Genomic DNA, 23,565 nt, shown 5'->3' on the forward strand with positions numbered 1-23,565 from the left:
ACAGTCTCATTCTGAGGGCTCAGGAATCAGGAGTTCAATGTATGAACTGTGAGGTCACATAACACTAAGTAAGCATTTGCTTTACGAAACTCCTGTCTGAATTTCATTAAAATTCAGGAATACCTTAAATGTTAGGTTTTTCAAAAAAAAAAAAAATAGTCAGCAACATACATCCTTACAGGAATATAACTCTGTGTAGTGATAATTTGTCTTCTGAATTTTTTGAAGAGAATTTTGTGGCAATTTACAATGGTTAAGGCTACATGAAGCCTAACAGTAAAAGAGAACAAAGGCAAATACAAAAATCAGAAACCACCAGGCCCCAGAGATACAGGTATACACAGTCATTCTACTGTGCTCAATTTAACTACATTAACTGGAAACTGAGGCACAAAAAAGAGCGACAGGAAGGGGAACAAAATGACAGCTGATAACACTAGGCAAGAGAAAGAAACCTGGGGCCAGTGCTGTGATGTAGCAGGTAAAGCCACCATCTCTGATGCCAGCATCCCATACGGGCATCTGCTGCTCCATTTCCAATCTAGCTCCCTATTAACGCACCTGGGAAAGCAGTGGAGGATGGTCCAAGTGCTCGGTCCTCTGCCTCTCACAGGAGAGACCAGGAAGAGGCCCCTGGCTTTATATTGGCCCAGCTCCAGCTGTTACGGCCATCTGGAAAAGAAACCAGCCGAGGGAAGCCTGCCCGCCCTCTCCCTCCCTTCCTCCCTCCCTCTATGTATGTGTGTAACTCTGCTTCTGAAATAAGTAAAACAAATCTTAAAAAAAAAAAAAAAGAGAGAGAGAGAAAGAAACTGTCCCAATACTAAGTTCCAGGAGGCAAACAGGCATCTCACAGTCTTCTGCTATAATTTGATCACATATAATCTCTATTAGTCATGGTGCATGCACAAGCTAACAGAATATGGAAAACCATTCATAGCTGGAGATGCATTTGCAATCATCCATTTACCCACTCAACAACTATTACCAAACCCCACTATATGCCAGGCATGGACTACGCCACACAGGTGGACCAGAGATCGATATTGAAGCCATCACAGAGCTTCTAGTCTGGTGGCTGTGTAGGCAGAGAACAGTGACTACATCCAGCAGTTTGCACAGACTAAATTAAGAATAAGCAAAAAGAAAGAACCGAAGTTTATCCGCTAACTGCTTCCTTGGAATGAACTTGACACAATGGAGACCAGTAAGTATCACTTGAGATTTAAACAGTTCATACTTTCTTCAGAATATTAAGTTACAACTTTATCCTTTCCTTCAAAATAGCGCAAAATTTTATCAAAGAGCTATTGAAATTACAACCAATTCATTAATCTAAGATTAAAGATAATATTTTTTCAAAGATAGACTATAAGTTGTTCAGTATTTCAGATAAATAGAAAACTTCGTAAGTATATTCTAAATACGAGCATTTCTCCTTTTGCTTCAAAATCTTTTCTAATCACACAGAATGCTACAGATAGTAACTAAAATACCGCCACAAAGAACACCATCTTGCTTTCCTGCTCTCTTCCTCTTCAGAGATTGCTTCTAAAATATTATTTCTATTCAGGTTTTTTGTTTTAACACATGCAAATGCCTAGACATAATAGATATTGTGTTTTACAGGTCAAGGTTTTCCAAAAATAGCATTACATTACATGACTCCTTTTGCAGATTTTTTTTTAATCTTTAGTGTATATATTATAAGTGAATTCCCACTGGTACAGATAGAGATAAAATTTTTTCACTATAATCACTGTTATTTACGGCATAAACAAATCTTGGTGATTCATTCAATAAAGGCATAGTCAGGGCTTCCTTTAAACACACACACACACACACACACACACACACACATACACCCCTAGCAGAGCTCTCTTAGCTATTCTCTCTCTGAAATGGGACAGTAGGGATCAGACATCCAGTCACTTGAATTGGATCACATACATGGATACACATCAGTCTCAGCTGTACTCAACTGCAGAGGTGCACACACACACACACATGGTGCAATGAGTACTTGGGCGCAGGGGTCCCTGTACAGGTGCTGGGGTTCCTGCAGGGACAGCCTGTGGCCACAGAAGTGCTGGGTCAGAAGACACACACATTTCAACTTCACCAGGAATTGTCCAATTGCTTTCCAAAGGGAAAAAAAGTAATTACCCTTTTGCCACATGCAGGCCAACGTTGGAGACAGCAGATAATGTTTTACGATTTGTGATGGGGATAAAGTGGTATTTCACTGCCATCTTTGTTTCTACTTCCTGGATGACTGATAACCTTTTGAGATGACTGAGCTCGTGGGGAAGTGAACAGTTAGTAAATATCAAATCCCAGTCACACTAAAGGTGCTGGGAAGCACTAGGCCACTCACTCTCTTCTTGTTCTGCTCCCAACACATTCAGCTGCCTGTGTAGTAACTGCCTTCAGGAACCCCAGCTCCACCTAAGCCCTGAACACACAGATCTAACAGTATATGAGAATTCTTCCACACCAATGAGTAACCTAAGAATAGTCTATTAGAAGGCTCTATATAATGCTGCAACACAGAAACAAAATGTTCACAAGGCAAAGCTTTATCCTTATATATAAGGGATGCATGTATTTTCTATTTTATTTTAATTCATGTAATTTCTGAGACCCATTAAATTGAAATCATAATCCCATTATTGGACCACAACACTCAGACTGGAAAACACTAGGAAAAGCGCCTAGGAAAAAGAGAAGATTCTTTTGGGTTTCAACTCATGAGCTAAGGGCCCCATCCCAACATTGTACAGGTATTTTTCAGCAAAATATATCTAACAGGCTCTCTATTCACAGGCTGAGTCCATTAGTGTTATGGAATTTTCGTCTAACAGGAATATGGGAGGTCTGACCTTCTTGGGGTATAGGTATACAGGCTATTTTAACAATTTTTGGAGGTTTGGTTAGTCTTTTTCAGGTAGGGTGACATTAGCTTGGTAAAGCGTCTTCCGGATACTAGAGATGAAGGCCAAGAGCTCAATTTGAATACACCAAGAAGTATATCTAATTTGTATTTGAGTTCCCAAGATTCACCATCACAAAACAAAACTGCTTCTATACATTTCAAAGGTTATTAAATCACCTATTGATATTCTTACTACACAAATAACAGACAGCTTCTTTGATTTTCAACCATTGCCAAGAATAAAGACATCTGTACTATTTAGTAAAATAATTAGACATAAAACACTGGGCTTACTTTAAGTTGCTTTTGTGACCTTCTTCTGAGTACTCTGCCCTCGTTTGTAACACTTCCATTGTATGTAGTTGAGCCTAAGCACTGAAGATACCTGGTCATCACCATATTTGATTATACCTATGATACTTAAATTGTACCCTTAGAATTTTGCATCTATAAATACAAAATGTTCTTAAAGCTTAAGAATGCTATGCCAACTATTTTGTGATGGCTATTTTAGCCTTTCTTTCCATTTTACTAGATGCAATAGAAAAACACACCATCAACCAGCTGACATCTTCAGTTTAAGTGGTACACAAAGCCAGTACTGAAGGAGATTTGGGGACCTAGAGCATTGCACTGTGGTGTCTTTCTAAAAGTGCGCATGCACTCGGCATGGAATGTTATGATTGGATAAGTTACAGGTTTCCAAATTTAAAAAAAAAAAACAAAACACTGTTTTCATTCCAATCTTGTTTATGCAAAGGTTCTGAAGATTAGAACTGGCAGCTTATTGCTAACCCTGGCCTGTGCTCCCACCTTCCCTGAGCTCCTCTCTCATGCTAGGAATCTAGAAGTGACAACCTGCTATTTTCTGGAACTTTACAGTAGCAATTTGAATAGCAGGCTCTGAGCCTGGTAGAGATTGTCAGAAAAATACACCTGAAACTATAACTGTACCATGTGTGGGTGAACAGGGAAACTTGGTTGACATCCAGAGTATTTATAGGGCAAAAACATGCCCAATTTAATTCCAGTGCAGTCATTCTTGTTTCAGAAGGAAAAGTTTTAATATCCTGCTTAACTTTAACAGTAACTATAAATTTTCTCAATTTTCTTGTATTGGAAACTTTTGCATTTCTAATGAAAATCTTCTCAAACATCAGTTATAAAATATCAAATCCTATTATAGCTTAATAAATACACATTTAATAGGAGATAAAAATACTTGTAAGAGATTACACTATTGGATATCTTCACATCTTTTTCATTTTCATTTATTAGTTTCATCTTATTGAAAAGGTAGAAAGACACAGTCAGACAGGTATCTTACATCCACTGAATTACTCCCCAAATGCCCACAACAACCAGGGTTGGGCCAGGTCAAAGCCAGGAGCCTAGAACTCAATCCAGGTCTCTGATGTTGGTGGCAGTCACATCCTGTGGTATCCTAGGGTATGCATTAGCAGCTATGCTGGGACACAAACCCAGACACTCCAATATGGATTACAGGCATCCCTAGTGGTCAAAGCTTCTGTGACAAAGGTCCACCTCACATCTTTAAATTCATGTTCACACTTTATTTTCAACCAAATCATTTCCCAGCAGTATTAGATATTTGGCTGTATACAATATATAAAATTTAAACAAAAATCCAAAGCATTATTCAAAGTACTATACTTAGTAACAAATGATTATAACAGCATGAACAGGGGCCCCCGAGGGCACAGGTCCTCATTCTTGGAACCTATAAATGTTACCTTATTTGGAAAAAGGGTATTAGCAGAGGTGATTAAGAATGTCGTGATGGGGTTGGCGCCGCAGCTCAATAGGCTAATCCTCTGCCTGTGGCGCTGGCACACCGGGTTCTAGTCCCAGTGGGGGTGCCGGATTCTGTCCCGGTTGCCCCTCTTCCAGGCCAGCCCTCTGCTGTGGCCAGGGAGTGCAGTGGAGGATGGCCCAGGTGCTTGGGCCCTGCACCCCATGGGAGACCAGGAGAAGCACTTGGCTCCTGCCTTCGGATCAGCACGGTGCGCCGGCTGCAGCACGGCAGCCATTGGAGAATGAACCAATTGCAAAAGGAAGACCTTTCTCTCTGTCTCTCTCACTGTCCACTCTGCCATCACAGGCGTTCTTCTGAAAGGCAGGCAGACAGGGACTGCACACAAGAAGAGAAGGAGAAGACAGTGTGCCCGGCAGGCAGAGACTGGAGTGATGGGACCACAGGGCAAGGAATGCTGGCAGCCACCAGAAGCTGGATGAGACAAGGAATGAATTCTCTCCTTGAACACTCAAAGGCAGAACATCCCTGCCCAGCCTTGACTTCCACTCAAGGATACCGATTTCAGCTCTCTATTACTCCAGAAATCTGAGAGAATCAATTTCTGTTGTTTTAAGGCACTAAGTTTCTGGCATTCTGTGGCAGCAGTCTCAGGAAATGAATATAATGTTAAGTGCTATTGTCCTAGGATAATCTACAGAGCTTTCAAATTGCATTAATAAATCGGAGAAAAGGGAAATGATCCTATTTAAGTGTCCTGGGCAACCTGAGACGCACTCCCAGAAAACAAGAATGTTTAACATGTGAAAGCCAAGAGACTGCCCAATCCAAGAGGCCAATTTAAACTACATTTAAAATCTTTCAAATTGGGCCGGCGCCGCGGCTCACTAGGCTAATCCTCCGCCTAGCGGTGCCGGCACACCGGGTTCTAGTCCCGGTCGGGGCGCCGGATTCTGTCCCGGTTGCCCCTCTTCCAGGCCAGCCCTCTGCTGTGGCCAGGGAGTGCAGTGGAGGATGGCCCAGGTGCTTGGGCCCTGCACTCCATGGGAGACCAGGAAAAGCTCCTGGCTCCTGCCATCGGATCAGCGCGGTGCGCTGGCCGCAGCGCGCCGGCCGCGGCGGCCATTGGAGGGTGAACCAACGGCAAAGGAAGACCTTTCTCTCTGTCTCTCTCTCTCACTGTCCACTCTGCCTGTACAAAAAAAAAAAAAAAATCTTTCAAATTAATTTGTTAATAATTATCAGGAGCATCAAGGCACTTTTACCCCTTGATTCAAGAAATCCGCTGCAAAACTCAATAGCAAGAACATATACCAAAATCAGATTCAATTTTATAAATTAAGGTTTTGTCACAGCACTTACATAGAATTTCAAAAATGACAAGCAATCTAAATACTCAAGTATAGAAGAAGAGGTAAGTAAACAGCAATAGGCCTCCTTGAATATACATCTATCAAAAAGACTGTTTATAATGAATGTAGACCCCAAAATAGCAACATACAAAGGAGTACACATATTAACTTTCTTATTTAAAATGCATCAAAAAAAAGACCAGAAGAAATATGCAAGATTATAGTAGACTTTTTTCTTTCTTTCAATTCTGTTAACAGTTTTACTAAAGTACACTAGAGACTTTGGGAAGGGAATACCATAAAAGGGGTGGTTGGCAGGTATGAGTGCTCCAGTTTTCTGGGTGACTGGAAGACCTAAGAATAATACCATAGTAGCCAAAACTCCCAAATCCCTTCAAAGGTCTAGCATTATCTACAATGACTTTGAATATCCATGAGTCTTGAAAGAATAGATATCACTATCACTTATTGACACTGAGTGCGCCCGAGGCACAAGAAGTTTTAGAGTTCACTCAAGGTCAGCCTATCTGTAGGAGGAGCAGGGACAGAAGCCCAATCTTGTCCTTCCTGACTGGGACTGCTTTCCCTCCCTGTGGTGACTGGGAGGCAGCAAAGCCAGGCTAGCTACCGGCAGTGGGCAACACTTCTTATTAGAAAGCTTTAGCAACATTAAATGAAGTGTTCTTTTTTCTTTCTTTCTTTCTTAGCCCAAAAATGTGCTGCTGTAGTTCCCTAATCGCTTCGAAGAGCGAGAACATTAAACACAGGGGGCCGTCTGAAAGCAGCAGCAGCAAATTTCAGTGCAGGTTTTCTCTTGTCTGTCCTGGGAAGAGTCTAGTCATATATTTGTGCAAAATTCATACACGCGGTGTTGCCAGGGGTTCAGAGGAACGCAGTGGGAAGAACAGGGGGACACAGGGGGTTTAGACAACTATTCTGTAAGACACTGCAATGCTGCCTACATGTCATTGTGCATTGTACAACACAAGGAGCGGACCTGAACATAAACTATGGACTTTTGATATAATACCATTTCTTTTTTTCTTTTTTTTTTCTTTTTTTTTTTTTGACAGGCAGAGTGGACAGTGAGAGAGAGAGACAGAGAGAAAGGTCTTTCTTTTTTGTCATTGGTTCACTCTCCAGTGGCCGCCGCGTCCAGCGCGCTGTGGCCGGGCCACCGCACTGATCCGATGGCAGGAGCCAGGTACTTATACTGGTCTCCCATGGGGTGCAGGGCCCAAGCACTTGGGCCATCCTCCACTGCCCTCCCTGGCTACAGCAGAGAGCTGGCCTGGAAGAGGGGCAACTGGGACAGAATCGGGCACCACGACCGGGACTAAGACCCGATGTGCCGGTGCCGCAAGGCGGAGGATTAGCCTGGTGAGCTGCGGCGCTGGCCGATATAATACCATTTCAATATTGGTTCATCAAGTACAACAAATATATCACACAAGTACAAACTGATATAGGGCCACCTGGGGAGAGGACAAGGGAGAGCACAGGAATCCTCTCTACTTACTGTTCAATTTTCCTGTAGACCTAAAGCTGCTCTAAGAAGTCAATTAAATTTTATGTTTAAATCTACAAAAAGTGGCTACAGAAAAACAAGATCAAGACCTCAAACTCATCCTGAAGGGCTGATATTTAAGCATGCAAAGTCCAGCAGGTAAGATGTCTACAGCTTCCCTATAATCCTGCTAGATTCATGTATAAACCAAGGTATAAATAAATCAAACTGTTATAAACATTGTCCATGACATATAATCATAACACTCAAATATTCAATTTTTCAAATCAGTACCCTCTATTCATTTAATTTATTTTTAATTCAGATGACAATTTTTATTCATTTACTGGTTTAAACCTGTCCTTACAACATTTGATCATTTTGTAAAATCATTTTTGGCACTTAACCATTTTATAAAATATTTTCTAAATCATTTCCAGTATTTTATAAGCCAACAATTTTCTGCTTATAACAACAGCTTTGAACTTGAGAAGTTCTTTGCATTAGAATAGATTTTTAGGGGTCAGCATTGTGGCACAGTAGGTCTGTGACTTGCATCCCATGTGAGCACAGGTTCAAGTTCCAGCTGCTCCACTTCAGATTCACCTCCATCACCCCTGCTACCATGCCTGGAAAAGCAGAAAATGGCCCAAGTACTTGGTCCCCTGTCACCCATATGGGAGATGCCAACAGAGCTCCAGACTCCTGGCTTCAGCCTGGCACAGTCCTGGCCATTGTGGCCATGTGGGGGAGTGAACCAGCAGATAAAGATATATCTCTCTCCATCTAATCCTGTCTTTCAAATAGGTAAATAAATCTTTTTTTAAAATAATATATTTTAAGTGGTATAATTATATCATGAAAAATAGGATCATGGTCAAATTTGAACCTACTGCACATTTTCAGGTGGAAACAGCAAACTCAGGGCATCAAAAAATTAATCTTATAAAATTACCTCTGAAATGATAAAGAATTCTATTTATCAACCTTTCATCTTCATGTAGTAGAACAGATGTTTTCAGCATCAAGCATAGATTTAATCATAAAAATAATGTACTCATACTAACTGATAGAATTAAAAAGGAGAGAACGATCCAACATGGGAAGTGGGATACACAGCAGACTCATAGAATGGCAGATGTCCTCAACAGCACTCTTGCCTCAGAATCAGTCCTTAAGGCATTCAGATCCGGCTAAAAAGCCCATTAGAGTATTTCAGGCATGGAAAGCCACAACATTCTGGCAAAAAAAAAATAATAATAATAATGACCTAAATGAAAGATCTCTGTAAGTCAGATCCCAGTGGAAAGAATGGGCCATCAAAGAAGGAGGTACCTTTCTCTGAAGGGAGGAGAGAACTTCCCCTTTGATTATGGCCTTGTCTAAATAAGGTCGGAGTTTGTGTTCTCAAGAGGCTTCCGTAGCCTAGCAGCTCATGACAAGAGCCTTGGGTGATTACTGACACCATAAATAAGAGTGCTAATTGTTAAATTAACAACGGGAGTCACTGTACACTTCCTCCCCATGTAGGATCTCTGTCCTTAACATGTTGTACTATGCGAATTAATGGTAAAATTACTACTCAAACAGTACTCTATATTTTGTGTGTCTGTGTGAGTGCAAACTGTTGGAATCTTTACTTAGTAAATATTAAGTAGATCTTCTGTATATAAAGATAATTGAAAATGAATCTTGATGAATTATGGGATGGGAGAGGGGGTGTGGGAGATGGGATGGTTGCGGGTTGGAGGGAGATTATGGGGGGAAAAAGCCACTATAATCCAAAAGTTGTACTTTGGAAATTTATATTAAATAAAAGTTAAAAATAATTTAATCATGGGCTATGTATACTTGCATATGCACAGACATACATCATACATTTCACTAATTTGAAAAGTTACATCGACTTGATCAACAAGAGGATAAACGTATTTTAAGCCCCTAAAGAAAGGTATCATTCACTTCTATCCTTTGATTTAGTATTAGCAAAGTTTTTATATATATATAAATCCCCACAGAGCTTTTAACCAGGACTACATCATTAAATGAAAAACAAGTCTTTAGAAGCAGAAAGTTTGAATTGGTATCCTTGCTAAAACATTGCGAGTTATGTCTAGAAAGTTAATCCTGGCCAAAAAAAAAAAAAAAATGGTCACAAAAAGTCTACTAAAAATATACTCACCAAAAAATACATGTCACCAAAAGATTTAAACTCAAATGCCCACCAGAAGCTGTCCAGACATACCCTACAGATAATTTAATTTCTTTGCCTTTTATTATCTGGATTGCTGCATCACATTTGAGCATTAAATATAAAAGTTTACTTCAAAAAGTTCATGAAAATGCATATTATGAAAAAATATATATGTATCTCAAAACAACTTTAAAACAAAATAAAGTTATCTTGCAATTTCATTCTCCATGAACTTTCTAAATTTCCCTCATATAGTGCAATGACTTTCGGCTACTTGAGAAGGCTGACAGGATATTTCTATTAGGTAACCATAAAAGAAACACCGGTGTTAAAGGAAAATTCTAATCATTTAATAATCATGCCATAGAAGACATATTTTTGATACCCTCTAAAATAGACAAACGAACGTCACACACCTCATAAACACCAGAGTATGTCTTAACGATTACCTTGAAATGCTGTATGTTCAAATTTAACTAACAGATTGCCTCTAAGACACCAACACTGAAATAATTCTGCGTGGTCTAAACAGCTGAGAAAGCAACTTAGGAATGAACCTGATTATATAACTGAACAACAGCGCTGAAGTACAGCAGGCTACTTCTCCAGGAGCTAACATTTGGAATTAATGGACACGGGTGTCTAAAATCTCCATATTTAAAACAGAGATAAAACATTTCAATTTTCTCATGGATTATAAATCAAAGAAAAATTGAAAGCAGCTACATAAACAGTTCACCAACTGCATCTGTTGTATACAACACAATTATCTCTAATGTAGAGCATTTAGCCTATTCACCTCTTTGCTGCCACCTTTGAATAAACATGTCTTAGAGCACCATTAATCTAAGCAATGCAGGACATTTTTCTTTCAAGAACAAATAAATTTTCAACTTTGGACTTGCTAGAACTGTAAAACCAACGGGGAAAGAAGAATTTTGTGGTATTTGTTTACATTAAAAGTTGAACACAATACTGCCCCGTCTGCAACGGGAAGGTGTCTCAGCACATCAGTAGTACCTACTTTCTTTTCTACTGTTACTCCTCTGTTCCGTGGCAGCTGCAGAATAACTTTTCTGTGAAACACTCAGAGAACCCAGAGGAAATCAGTGGTTTCATTAGGAATTTAAAACAACTTTTAAAAACCAATAATGACCAAAGGAACTTTATATAACCATAGTTAAGAAGTATGCTAAAATGTGAAGAAGAAAGGAGAAAAATCACTAACATACCGAGCAGCCTCACTCAGTGAGAACTCAGTGCCCACTGGAAGAATATGAAAAGATTACTTTCCTCACTTAATTCCAAAATAACCAAAAGTCAAATCAACAACTCCATATTGGAAAAATTATCAAAGATAGAGCAAGGAAAATACATGTCTAGTTTTACAAATTAACTTTTAAACTATTCTTTTGGGGGTAATATGAAAAACACAGTATTCTCAAAAGGAAATCCTTTAAAAGTTAATCCTTGAAAATAAAGTAACAGACAAATGAGGCCAAGATCAGGTAGCACAACACTGCCCTGAGACTATATAGAAACTTGTGCAGAAATGGTAATTAGGCCTTTCTCTTTCCCTCCCACCCTCCCTCCCTGTCTCTTAATAAAAGCCATAATGCCTATGTTTGTTGAGGGAAAATAGGTGAGGGGAAAGGTATAAATGCATACTGTTCAAGAAAACTGGTCTGTGCCAATACATTGGAGAAACTGTTCAAAAAGTGTTGATCTATGTGAAAATGTCACCCCTGAAAAGCTGCCAAGGTCATGGAGACCCGGGCGATCTTGGCTGTACAAAGAGCACCATTGGTGTATTTGTAGAGAGAACTTGGGCAGGGGGGGTATTTTTACATTATGCCTCCCATTGCAAACAAGTTGAGAAAAGAAAAATGCAGATTGGCTGTGCTTTTACAGTATTTCATTTCATTATTCTTCTTACGGGCTTACTAAAATGCTAGCAGGGCCCTGCCCATGAGATCCCTGTGATGCCTTTCAAGGTGGGAGTTAGCAACACTGTTGTGCAGTGAAATATGAGAGCAACATTACAATTTCCAAATTCAATTTCGGTAACATTAACATGACAAGGTTCTCAAGAACTGCCAAAGGCAACACCAGTGAACTGCTTACCTGGAGTAGCACATTTCACCAGGAGACTGAGATGCTGTACCTCAGCCCACTTTGTTATCCCCCTCAGACTCGGCCACACAGCAGTGGGCTCTCTCTACAATCCTTGCCTTTCTTCAGATCAGTGCCTTCCACCTGCACTTTGCCTGCAATGGATGGGGCTTCAACACCATGTTACAGAAAGAGAAAGGCACCAAGCAATTTTCCCCGCACTCAAATGGAACCCCAGCTACAAAATCCCAAGAGAACCCAGCTCCCAAGCACTGAACAAGGAACGTGTCTTTCTCACTGACTGCAGAAACCAATATCAGCTTCTGTCCACACGAAAGTGACTCCACTTCTCCTTGTGATCCAGACACGGACGTGTGCTTCCCAAACTCGGGAAGTGAAAGATGGGTGAAGAGTCATATACTTTCTCCAAGAACATATGCGCACACTTTTTTTTTTTTCCGTAGAAGCCCACACACAACATGATGAAGAGTCCACTTCACACACATTTCCTATTCAAATATTTAAAAGGCTTCGGGGTGAAGCCTCATTAAGAAGAACTGAAATGGGCCATTACTACAGACAGAGAGGGCCTGTCCTGAGATTGGCCATAAACACTAAGTGCAAAGTCTACAGCCAAAGGAGAAAGTTAAAGTCTGCAAGTCTTCCTCTTGGAGAAGGTGAAAATATTTTTTGCAGTCTGTGGATATTATGACTCATTAATTTTCATTTTTAAGTCTTTTCACGTTTTAGACACATTTATATTTTAGAGGAAGACTTATTTTAACCATGTGCCACATGGTTGTACTCTCCTTTTGCTAACATAAATTAGTAACATTATATCAGGAAAAAATTAAAATTATTCTTAGAATTACAAGTAATGCTTAAAATGTGTTATACTCCACCATGCTAGATTCTTTGCTCCTGTACGCTTTAAAATTCTGCAGACCTGATGTTCCTACTGCATGTGAACAAACTGAGGTTCAGAATGCCATGACTCACCCAGACCTCCGAAGTTCATGATCCTGTATTTCCTTAAGAAAGAAAATGCTTGTACCATATTGACAAAACGTGCCCAAGTTCATGGAACTTGATCTAGGAGCTTACTGAGTGATTTTAAAACACTCTGAACATACTATCTCCAATAATTCGCCTGCTCAAAATTTAACTGATAAAGGGAACCTGCCAGAAGAACCTGAGCTACGACTCCCTCTCCAGGAACAAATCCTTACAGGTATGCCAAAGTCCAGTTTCACACACCATGACTTCTCTCAAGTTCCTTATTCCATTCTTTATTATTCCTCTGTGTCTTCAGCTCCCAGCAGAGTAGCAAGTATGTGTTCAATGAAAGCTTGTTGAAAGAATACATGTGAGGCCGGTGCTGCGGCTCGCTTGGCTAATCCTCTGCCTGCGGCGCCGGTACCGGGGGTTCTAGTCCCAGTTGGGGCGCCTGTTCTGTTCCGGTTGCTCCTCTTCCAGTCCATCTCTCTGCTGTGGCCAGGGAGTGCAGTGGAGGATGGCCCAAGTGCTTGGGCTCCTGCACCCCATGGGAGACCAGGAGAAGCACCTGGCTCCTGGCTTCGGATCGGCGCTGCACTGGCTATAGCAGCCATTTGTGGGGGGTGAACCAACGGAAGGAAGACCTTTCTCTCTGTCTCTCTCTCTCTCACTGTCTAATTCTGCCTGTCAAACAAACAAACAAAAAAAAGAATACATGTGAAGGGGCCGGCACTGTGGCAATATGGGTAAAGCCACCGCCTGCAGTGCCAGCATCCCATATGGGCGCTGCTTCAAGTCCCAACTGCTTCACTTCCAATCCAGCTCTCTGCTGTGGCCTGGGAAAGCAGTAGAAGATGGCCCAAGTCCTTAGGCCCCTGCATGGGAGACCCAGAAGCAGCTCTTGGCTCTAGACTATCACAGCTCTGGCCATTACAGCCATCTAGCGAGTGAACGAGTAGGTGGAAGACCTCTCTCTGCCTCTGCCTCTCTGTAACTCTGCCTTTCAAATAAACAAATCTTTTAAAAAAATACATGTGTAAATAACACATGTCCACTACGAGATTAGATAAAAATCTTATATGAGAAATACAAATTAAGTTTTGCATTAAAGCTTACTTTACTAGAACAGTAACACATAAGCGTATGGAAGTTTAATTGAAATGGAGGCTCATGCAGCTGGCGGTATGGAACACTGAGTTAAGCTGCCACCTGCAACCAGTATCCTGCATCTCCCATGTGGGAGACCCGGATGAAGATCCTGGCTTCAGCCTGGCCAAGTCCCTGCCATTGAGGCTATTTGGGAAGTGAACCAGTGAGGGTAAGATATTTCTCTCTTTCACTATGCCTTTCAAATAAATTTAAAAAATAAAATGGAGGCTCAGGTCTGGTGGGTCTGGTACAGGTCCTCCAACTCTGCACCTCTAAGAACCTCTCAACTGCTGACACAGCTGCTGGTGCCCAGAGGAGCAAACACCTGACTACTGAGAAAATGGGAGCAGACTTGGTGACCTGTTCAGACCCTCAGCAAATCAACACTGCTCAAATACACACTAAAACATTCTTTCCCTAGAAATCATCAGATCTGTATTATTCTAAACAATGCTAATTTCTGGCACTTGATGGAAATTCTAACTGATCTGGGAAGCCAAAGAGATATTAGTAAATCTGCAATGCTGTAGGAGTCACTTAATCTCTTTGCTCTTCTGTTTCTGAATTTTATCATTTTTCTCCCTCAAATGCCATGTATACTTTCATGCCAATGTTTCCTTTTCACTGTGCCAAGGCTGAAATTCGTGGCCACTTACTGTTTCGTTTTAAGCTCTAAATTACTGCCACCTCAAAAAGCACTGGAAGAAGCAGACATTAGCCTAGTGGTGAAGACGCTACACCTTGCATCAATGTACCTGGGTTCAACTCCCAGTTCTGGCTCCCGAGTCCCACTTTCCACCTAGACAGACCCTGGAAGGCAGAGGTGGTTATCTACCTTTCTGTTAACCATGTGGGAGACCTGGATTAAATTACAGGCTCCATGCCCCAGTCCCCAGCCCAGCCACAGCCATTGCAGGCATTTGGAGAGCAAACAGGAACTCTGTATATACTTCTCAAATAAGTAAAATTAACCATAGGATAGAAGCCACTATAGTAACTTTCTCTCCATTTACTCTCTAAGTATCAGAGTGTTAGCTCCATGTGCACAGAAACATAGCTGAACAGGGAAGACATGTGTGAACTCCCTAATTATTTCCTAAATGTAGCTGTTAGCAGACTTTGGTTAACAGAATCCAGGAGTATTGCTTTTCTTATCAAAATTTACATCCATAACTGTTTCACTGAACCAAGTTTTACTGCTTTATCTGTGCACATTTCAGCAAGAAGAATCAAATGGTATGCACAGTAGGAAGGTGCTAAACATGTTTAAGTTACCTAACATGTTAAGAGATAAATGTAATAAACAAGTATTGAGCACATGCTACACAGAACGCACACATGAAGGGGATGTGAAGAGCAGACCAGTAATACCCCAATAAAGCTTCGAGAAAATTCAGATAACTACATGAAAACATTAGATAATGATTTTAAAGGTCTATTGATCATTACTTTTTAAACTAAATTTCAAAATAGTTATAGAGGGGGCTGGCATGGTGGTGCATGGGTTAAGCTGCCACAAGCAACACTGGCATCCCATACATGCACTGGTTTATGTCCCACCAGCTCCACTTCTGACCCACTTCCCTGCTAATGCTCCTGGGAAAGCAACAGAAGATGGAAGATATCAGGGAAGTTTCTGGCCCCCAGCTTCAACCTGACACAGCCCTAGCCATTGCAGCCATATGGGGAGTGAACTAGTGGATGCAAGATCCACCTGTGTGTGTGTGTGTGTGTGTGTGTGTGTGTGTCCCTCTCTCTGTAACTCTGGCTTTCAAATAAAGAAGTAAGTCTTTGGGAGAAAAACAGTTTCAGAGGCACACGCTGAACTTAACAAGATACCAGTATTTATCTTTCCCTTTACATACTTCTGCAGCAGACTGAATGCTGACCATCTCCAACACAGCTGTGATGGCACCTGGACATGGAGTCTTTAGGACATAATCAGGTTTAGATGAGGTCATGCCCCTTGATGGGATGAGTGCCCCTGGGAGAGGGAAACCAGGGAAAAGGTGCCAGTCCACAAGCCCAAAGAGAGTCCCCACCAGATTCCGACCACACTGACACTTGCATCTCTGATCTGCAGCTCCCAGAGCTGTGAGAAAGCAAACGTCTGCTGCTCAAAGCCACCCAGCTGTGGGATTTTGTTATGGCGGTGAAGAGGAGCAGCAACTCAACTTCTTCAACTGTGTGAAAATCATTCTGGACCATATTTAAGCTCAGGTCATTTAACTTGCCATAAATGTGGGTTTGTTTTTTTTTTATGAAATAGAAAGGGGTTTGGTTAGAAGTGGGGTTAGTAAATAAATACCCATTGTTCAACTGCCAGTTATTCATAAAAATGCAAGAGAGGGGAAGGGGGGAAATAACCCGACATTTATTTTAACAAGTAACTCAGAAACACGCGTTGGGTGTGTGTGTGTGTGTGTGTGTGTGTGTTGGGGGCCAGCTCATTAGCAGTGAGTGCAGACATGCAGCCATTCCCCTACACAAAACCTCTTTCAGCAGCATCAGAGAGAGAATGCTTTCTGCATGTGTCACTTCTCAGGTCCAAGCCTCCAGCACGCTTCTTGTTATATGCAATTAGCTCCATGCCAAGATTTAGTACGTTTCATAGTAAATCCCTTGACCGCATTAACTGCAGGCTTGGCAAAGTTGGAAAGGCTCTATTCACCACGGCAAACAAGCCACAGGGCTCACCCCGCAGCAAAAGGCCCTTGCTTGATGCCAACACACTACAACTTTCAACAGCCTGCCGTGCCCTCCTTCATCCCCCTCCTCCACTTGGGGTGCAGGAGGGAGAAAAACACCATAAGTTGCCATGTGACTGTTGATTACAGAATAGATAGGGGTTTAAAAAACACAAGAAAGAAAGCTACAACAAACTTGGATTGTTTACTTCTTCCTCCTCCCAAATCTTGTTACCAGCTTGTTCCCTGACCTAACCCTCCATAGGCACCTAAAGCCACATCACGGAGGAGATGCGGAGTCTGCTCTGGTTTCAACAGTAACCATCTGCTGCTCACAGAAAGACTGTGGCTCCTTCTCAGCGTTCCCACTTGGAACCCGAGGGCTACAGGATGTGACGGGGTACCAGGTATGGGAAGACTTCCTGCAGGAGCACAAGCAAACACACAAGCCAGAAGGGAACTGCAGAACCTGGGCACGCGTCCTCTGTTCCTATCACAACGCAGAATAAAAACCTTTCGTTGGTTTCAGCAACCATCTTTTTGTGAAAGAATCAGAACCCTAGACCTACAGAGTGGAAGCTGCATGAATCTGGCAATCAGTCCTGTTTTCATTTGGTACCAACATCCTCAATTTCTTCAACTGGGAAATGAGATAATGGAGTTGTCTTAGGGTTTAGAAATGTAGGGGACAGCACTGTGGCATTGTGGGTTAGGCCACTGCCTGCACTATCCGCATCATATATGGCCCTGGTTCACAAGTCCTGGCTGCTCCACTTCTGATCTAGCTCACTGCTAATGTGCCTGCTACAAGGCAACCAAGCAACTGGGCCCCTGTACCCATGTGAGACACCCAGAAGCAGCTACTAGCTCCCAGATTTGGCCTGGCCCAGCCCTGGCTGTTGCGGCCATTTGGGGAGTGAACCAATGGATGGAGGATCTTTCAAATAAACAAAATACCTTTCAAATAAACCTTTCAAATAAACAAAATAAATCTTAAAAAAAGTGTTTGGCCTATCCTAACCACGACACTCGATTCTAAATCTACCATATTATGCCATAGTGTTAGCGAGTGAATTGTGAATCACAGGCAAAGTATTATGAAAATGCAGGCAGGCAAGGAAGAAAAGGCCTTCATGAGAACTCCATTAGGTTTCCTTTGGGTAGTACATTTGGACAATCACCACTGGCCTTGGACCCTTCTGGTACTGACACACTGAAAGCATTTCTTTATAAATTTCTTCCTGGTTCTTTCAACCTCGAGTGTACATATAAACTAAGAAAAGCAGGGGTAGTGTTGCAACACCGCAGGTTAAGGACGCACCGCCTGCAATGCTGGCCTCCCACATGAGTGCCACTTTGAGTCCCGGCTGCTTTCCCAGGCACGTTAGCAGAGAGCTGGATAATGACGGCCCAAGCAGGGCCCTGCCACCGACGTACAAGACATGGTTGGAGTTCCAGGCTCCTAGCAAACACATGGCCCAGACCTGGCCATTGAGACCATTTGGAGAGTGAATCAACAGATGTGAGATTCCCTTTTGTCTCTAACTCTACCTTTCAAATAAATAAATCTTTAAAAAAAGAGTTCATAAACCTCTTATTTCATTTTTCAAAATATTATTTAAATATAGTCTTATGCATTACAAAATGCATTTAATACTGGTAAAAATATCTTGAGTTTTCAGTGAAAAAAAGTAATGGTTTCCTTAGAGATATGGTTTCCTAAGAGACATTTCATAGCTTTCCTAACACTAAAATTCAAACACGTAATTTACAACCATGTAAATAACCTTATAGGAAAATGTCTGAAACTGGGACTAACCTGGAGTAACTGGTTCATTGAGTCACTTAACATGTGAGCTAAAACTTCACCAAACCTCCTCTGTGTCAGTCCCAGCTTCACCACGAACCAGCTCTGGACCAAGTTATCACTTAACTGCCCCATGCTTTAGTTTCCTAATATGGTTCATGATTAGTAAGTGCACCATCCTCACATAACTGTAGTGAGGAAACTAAATAGTACTCACAAGGTGCTTAAAACAGTGCCTGGCACATTCACTTAGTATCACTGATGCAATTATCATTCATCCTATTATATACAATCATATAATACTTCAACCCTACTTACTGTACTACTGCCTACACAGCAGAGAGCTCTATTTCCCTTTCTTTTCTCCGTTTCTCTTCCAGATGGGATATCTATCTCATCCCCTCTTTGTTTTAGTTCTCTATGAATACTTCTTTATGTTTTACACTCACCATCAGTCCTTCCACTAACATTTTCCCATTCATCACTTGGTTGGATACAGCCTGTGTTCTACTATCAACCCCAGGAAAAGCAGATGAACACAAAATTCCCAAAGCTCTTTTATGCTGAAAACTGCTTTTCTAAGGCCTGATATTGGAAGGATAGTTTGCATATAGAATTCCTGATTCAAACATTTTCATTGAAAATAAAAGCAACAACAACAATAAAAAAAACCTTACTACTGCCTTGCTTTGGGTGTTTTGAAAATTGGATGCCAGTATCATTACGTTGCCTTTGCAGAGGACTTGTTCTTTTTGCCTATTGACCTAGGGATTTTTTTTTAATTTTATCTATTATTTATTTATTTATTTATTTGACAGGCAGATTTACAGCCAGTGAGAGGGAGAGGGAAGAGAAAGAAGGGTCTTCCATCCACTGGCTCACTCCCTAAATGGCCAAAATGGCTGGAGCTGGGCCAACTCAAAGCCAGGAGCTTCTTTTGGGTCTCCCACACGGGTGCAAGAGCCCAAGGATTTGGGCCATCCTAGGCCATAGCAGAGAGCTGGATTGGAAGAGGAGCAGCCAGGACTAAAACTGGTGCATTGCAGGTGGTGGATTTACCCACTACACCACAGTGCGGGTCCAGTGACCTTAGGATTTTACCATCATCTTTTAAATAGGCTGAATCTCCCATAGAATGGCAGATGTCCTAACAGCACTCTGGCCTCAGAATCAGCCCTTAAGGCATGCGGATCCAGCTGAAAAGCCCATGAGAATATTTCAGGCATGGAAAGCCAAGACACTCTGGGGGAAAAAAAAAAAAAAAAAAACCTAAATGAAAGATCTCCACAAGTGAGATCCCAGTGGAAAGAACGGGTCATCAAAGAAGGAGGTACCTTTCTCTGAAGGGAGGAGAGAACTTCCACTTTGACCATGGCCTTGTCTAAAAATTATCAGAGTCAGTGAACTCAGGGGGCTTCCATAGCCTTGGCAGCTCATGACAAGAGCCTAGGGTGATTACTGATGCCATAAACAAGAGTGTCAATTTGTTAAGTCAACAACAGGAGTCACTGTGCACTTACTCCTCATGTAGGATCTTTGTCCTTAGTGTGCTGTACATTGAGATTTAATGCTATAACGAGTACTCAAACAGTATTTTTCACTTTATGTTTCTGTGTGGGAGCAAACTGTTGAAATCTTTACTTAATGTATGCTAAACTGATCTTCTGTATATAAAGAGAAACGAAAACGAGTCTTGATGTGAATGGAAGGGGAGAGGGAGTGGGAAAGGGGAGGGTTGCGGGTGGGAGGGACGTTATGGGGGGGAAGCCATTGTAATCCATAAGCTGTACTTTGGAAATTTATATTCATTAAATAAAAGTTTAAAAAAAATAGGCTGAATCTCCAAGAGGACTGTTTGAGGGTAATTTCTTCTGGAAGCACTTTCTATGTATAGAAATGCAGATTTTATTCCCCTTCTATTTCTGAAAAAATTCTTTGGTTTTGGTTTCAAATACTAGTTCTATGAATTACTATTTTTCTCTTCAGGCAGTCAAGCAGTACAAATGTTATCCCATCACTGCCCATCTTTCATTTCGCCTACTTTCTCTATGACTTGCTTTGCTTATTTGTTTTATTTGTATTTTATGGGTAATTTTCCTGTTTTTTTTTTAATTTCCCTTGATAACTTTTATTTTATGATGTTCCTTATGAATTTTTACTTGAGTCTATTCCTGCTTGGATGTCTTAACATATACATTTGTAAGATAATTTTGTTTTTGTCTTCCATTTATTTACCAAGTTCAATATACCACTTTTTTCATGTCTCCCTGTTTTTCCTCATTTTTACTTTTAGTCTTCAAATTTCATATTGGAGGACTGGCACAATGGCTCACTTGGCTAATCCTCCGCCTGCGGCGTTGGCATCCCATATGGGTGCCAGGTTCTGTCCCGGTTGCTCCTCTTCCAGTCCAGCTCTCTGCTGTGGCCCAGGAGTGCAATGAAGGATGGCCCAAGTGCTTGGGCCCTGCACCCTCATGGGAGACCAGGAGAAAGCACCTGGCTCCTGCCTTCGGATCAGCGTAGCTCCTGCTGTGGCAGCCACTTGGGGAGTGAAACAATGGAAGGAAGATCTTTCTCTCTGTCTCTCTCTCTCATTGTCTAACTCTATCTGTCAAATAAATTTAAAAAAATTCAGATTGGAAGTATTATTTGTTGTTTGTATGTTCATTTTTGTTTAGAGTGTAAACACACTCTTCTGCTTGAAGGTTCTTTCTCACAGTGGAGATGGTATTTTCTGCAGCGTACTGGTGTGAAAGTTCATTTTCTCATTCATCTCAGTAAATCTGTATGCACTGTATTTTTCTTTTGTTCATTTTACGGAATTCTGACTTTACAAGTGCCTCTCTCTCTCTGTCTGTCAAAGTCCAGGTTCTTCAGCATTTCTGCTGCAGTTTTCTTGGATGGCAAGGTGAGTTCTCCAAGTGTGGGGCTCAATCCTGCTTTATAGAACCCTCAACTTACACCCATTCCTTCTTCCTCCTTTATCACCTAATTGCCCAAGAATCCCTCTTCATCTACCCAGAGGTCCTTCCGGTGTTTTCACATTCTGAATACAACTGACCTCCATGGTGGCCTCTCAGTGTCCCTCGTCTTCTTGCCAGTCTGTGTCTGTACCCTGCAGAGCTTTGCAGCATGACTGGGCAGGGCAGGGCTGTGCAGGACTGCAAGACTCAATGGTGTTCTGAGGTTCAGGCATGCTCTGTCTTGAACAGATGTACAGAGTATATTACTGCACAGAAATTTATTAGTTGTACATGTCTTTCACCATCATTTGGAGAGGAGTTTGGGGGAATTCACTTACTACACAGTGTCCACTGTCTTCAGCTATATGGAATGTGTGTGGTCATTTTCAAAAGACCGAGAGAATGTTTTTAAAAAAGAGTATATTCAACAGTTTTGTAATACAGCATGCAGTCACTGTATCAAGCTCAGTATTTCCGTGGCTCAACTCTCCAACACGCTTACTGATTTGGGATCTGCTTGGTCGATCAACAACAGAGAGCACTATGTTCAAATCTCCCACTGAAAAGTCCATTTGTAATTTCCTTCATTTTTGCTCCCTAAAAAAAGTTAGGAGATGGCTTTGTGGTACAATGGTTAAGCTACCACTTGCAGTGCAGCAGCAGCTCAAGTCCAGGGTACTCCACTTCTGATCCAGCTCCCCACTAATGTGCCTGGGAAAGCAGCAGAAAATGGTCCAAGTACTTGGGCCCCTGCCATTCACATGAGAGACCCAAATGGAATTCAGGGTTCCCACCTGGCCTAGCCCTGGTTGTTGCAGTCATTTGGGGAATGAACCAGTGGAAGAAAGATCTTTCTCTCCCGGTCTCTCTACCTTTCAAATGAAGAAATAATTTTTAAAAGATATTAGCAGGCTTTTAGATACGCACATCTTAGGAACTGTTGTTTTTTAGGATGTTTTAATCTTTTATCAAAATGTAGCGACTTTTTATTTGTAGTAATGTTTTTTCACCTTAAAATGTTATTTCCTTTTCTATCTAATCAAGTTACCTTCAATGCTTTGGCTTATATGTATTTTTTCACATTTTATTTTCAACTTAATTTCTATTTTAGGCATGGTACTTAATGCTAGTATATAGCTGGATTTTTTTCAATGAAATGTAATAATCTTTGTCTCTGAACTACAAAGTATGATACATTTATATTTATTGTGACTACATATGTGGATATGGATTTATTTCCATTATATTTATTTTGTGCTCTTTGCTTTTTCTTCTTTTACTGTGCTTCCATCCATAGGGGAAATTTTGTTCCAAGTACATCCTTTCACTGTGAATACTACACTTCCAGGGCAGTGTCATGAGGGCTTTGCCATAAGCAGAATTCTCTTATTTTCTGGGTTCATGGTTTTTTATTTTGGGCCTCTCAAGATTTCCTGGAACAAGCATTGTGGTGCAGTGGGTTAAGTTGCAGCCTGCAACATGGGCATCCCATATCAGAGCACAGGTTTAAGTCCCGGCCGCTCTGTTGCAGACCCAGTTACCTGCTAATCTGAGCAGGCAACAGAACATGGCCCAAGTATTTGAGCCCCTGTCACCAACACAGGAGACCTAGATGGAGTTCCAGGCTTCTAGCTTTGGCCCGGCTCAGCCCTGGCCATTGCAGCCAGTAGAGGAGTGAACCAGCAAACAGAAGATCTTTCTTGCACTCTCTCTCTCTCTCTCCTCGTCACTCTGCCTTTCAAGGAAAACCAATCTTTAAAATAAAAAATATGGGACCAGAGTAAAAACAATACTTTTAAAAACTGTATCTTATATTTGGTTGAGCTTTTTATTTTAAATATATTTTAAATTCTGGATTTTTTCCAACTTTTTGTTCTGCCTTAATGCCATAAATGAAATTCATATTTTTCTTTTTCTATATAAATATTTAACATATCCTTCAAAAACTGCAATATTGTCAAGCATTTTGGCAAAATATCTTTTGGACAAATTTAGCCATTTATAAACTTGTTAGCTCCAATGGCTTCAGTTTAAAAGATACACTGTATTCCTATTTCTTGTAATTTTTTAAACAAAACAGAATAGGAAA

General features: G+C 41.2%; 1 protein-coding gene and 1 pseudogene across 3 annotated transcripts in view; one reads left to right on the top strand and one right to left on the bottom strand.

The window, feature by feature from the left end:
- Positions 1-23,565, bottom strand: part of BMPR1B (bone morphogenetic protein receptor type 1B) — a 443,407-nt gene that overhangs the window by 281,690 nt on the left and 138,152 nt on the right. The window lies entirely within an intron of this gene.
- LOC100340937 (magnesium transporter NIPA2-like) overlaps positions 1-23,565 on the top strand; it is a 37,747-nt pseudogene that overhangs the window by 6,191 nt on the left and 7,991 nt on the right.

This window comes from Oryctolagus cuniculus, chromosome 8, assembly GCF_051225735.1.
Source record: "Oryctolagus cuniculus isolate XC-2025 breed Fujian yellow rabbit chromosome 8, ASM5122573v1, whole genome shotgun sequence".
Classification (NCBI taxonomy): domain Eukaryota; kingdom Metazoa; phylum Chordata; class Mammalia; order Lagomorpha; family Leporidae; genus Oryctolagus; species Oryctolagus cuniculus.